At 27.8% G+C, this 2332-nt stretch overlaps 1 pseudogene; it reads left to right on the forward strand.

The window, feature by feature from the left end:
• Positions 1 to 389: 389 nt before the first annotated feature.
• LOC150031212 (B3 domain-containing protein At2g31420-like) lies at positions 390 to 1117 on the forward strand (annotated as a pseudogene).
• Positions 1118 to 2332: the final 1215 nt, after the last annotated feature.

Consider the following 2332-nt stretch of genomic DNA (forward strand, 5'->3'; position numbering starts at 1 on the left):
AGGGAATGAAAATACATTTACAATCATTTTTCTTCTCTCACTTTGAAGAGATAGGAAGAGATAAATATAAAAAAGAACAAAAATAAATAAAAAGATAATTGTTTCAAAACAAGAATATAGATAAATATTTGGATTAAAATCTAATTTCATTAAAAACTCAATGCAATTATGGAAGTAACAAAGAAAATCATAAAAGGAATTGAAAATCAAGGTTAGAAATTAAATTCCTTTAGTTTCCTGACATATCTGGAGATTGAGATTAGTCTGATTCGTCTCCTACTCAGTTCAATTCACTCCTATAAATAAATGCCCATCATTCATCTCCTATTCAGTTCAATTCACTCCGTTTCAATTTCTAGTTTTTTTGTGTGCAAGAAATAACGACAATAATGCATCTAGATCTTCCAAATTTAAAACAAATCTACATACCTCGAAGAAGAAGATCATCCAGAGCCAAAAAGAAAGAACAACCCAAGAATGAAACTGTCATTCCCCTGTCTATATTGGAGGTTGCAGATATTCTAATGGAGTTTTCACAAACTATTACTCATATTGAACCGAAAAAAGTTAACAAAACCCACAAAAGAAAGAAGCCAGCTTTGATGCCAACACCAATGATTAGGACTAAGAAACATAGGAAACAGAGGAAGAAGAAGGCAAAACAGCGTAAGTATCTGACGATTCCTGAGATGTCGGCAACACTGAGAGATCGAATCGTGGAGATGGGTGGGTATGAAATTAGACTCGTGATTCAGAAACAACTTCAAGATACTGATTTAAACAAGAACCAAGGACGTTTATCCCTACAGATAAAGAAACTGTTATTTGATTTTGCAACAGAGGAAGAGAGGAAGATGTTGAGTGAAGTGGAAAACCAAAACAAGAAAGGGATAAACGTGGTGATTTTAGATGATGTCTTGAAGAAAGAATGATTTGTTTGAAGAAGTGGAAGATTGGAAGTGGAGATGTGTACTGTTTGACGACACAGTGGAATTCGTTGGTGGAGGAAATGGGACTGAAAAGTGGAGAACATATTCAACTTTGGAACTTTAGAAAAGATGATGAATTTGAGGCTTATTGTCTTTGCTTCGCTATGGTTAAGTTAGTTCGTTGCTAATTTATTACGTATTTTGATGTAAGATAGGAAAGATTAGGGACTAAAACACATATCAAGACTTAGCCGTAGAGACCAAAATAAATATTTTTTTAATAGTTTAGGGACCAAAACAGATATGTGAGGCAAAAACTTAAATGCATTCATTGATGTTCCTATCTTCTTCATTTCACAAATTGTTCAATCACAAATTGGCAAATTCTTGTTACTTCCTTTTCTAAAATATTTTATGACTTTCTTTCTTTCTTTCTTTCTTTCTTTTTTTTTTTTTTTTGTCTTTTTGGTAAATTTTGAATTTCATCCTTTATCTATAAGATTGCCAATTTTAGCTCTAATTAACTTTGTTAAAAATATCATTTGATCTCAAACTTTAATGATAATAACAATTTAGTTTTTATACTTTCAAATTTATAACAATTTAGTCTCTAAACTTTAATAAATATAAATTTTGTCATTTTAGATTAGGATTGGTAACAATTTAGTTTCTATCTTAATAAACTAAGATTAATGAAATTTCTTACCCATTTAGATTGATAAACTAATTAAGGGTCAAGTTTTGTTCATAAATTTTAAATACGAGTCTGCTTGGCAACCAATTTCTTTTTTTGTTTTCTATTTTTATTCTTGGTTTTTTTTTAAAAAAACAAGTTTGTTTGGTAAGTAATTGAATTTTTTGTTTTTACAATTTAAAAAATGGTTTGGAAATTGTGAAGTAATTATGAAAGCGAAAAAAAAAGGGAAATCTTTAATTTATAGGATATTTATAATACATAGTAGAATAAGAAAAAAAATCTAAAAATATATTACATCTTTAAAATATTTGCAAATATGGATGAGTTGACTAGTCAATTTTTGAATATTTTTTAATTTCCTAATCAAAAAATAAAAAAATAAAGGATATGAAAGAAAATAAAAAATAAAGGAAAGAAAATGAAAGGAAAAAAGAAGAAAATGAAAGAAACTAAAAAAAATAAAGGAAAGAAGCAAAGATCGGATAAAGAAAAGAATAAAATAAAATAAAAGAAAGTGAAGAAGCAAATACTGATGAAGAAAAGAAAGAAAATAAAAAGATTAAACAAAGAGAAGGTGTACATCAAATAAGATAAGGGAGAGCAAAATTAGAAATTAAAAAGAAATTCAAAGATTGACTAGTTAACTCATCCATATTTGCAAATATTTTAAAGATGTAATATATTTTTAGATTTTTTCTCTTATTCT

Source organism: Benincasa hispida, unplaced genomic scaffold, assembly GCF_027475165.1.
Source record: "Benincasa hispida cultivar pf3 unplaced genomic scaffold, pf3_genome.v1.1 HicScf14, whole genome shotgun sequence".
NCBI classification, from domain to species: Eukaryota; Viridiplantae; Streptophyta; class Magnoliopsida; order Cucurbitales; family Cucurbitaceae; genus Benincasa; species Benincasa hispida.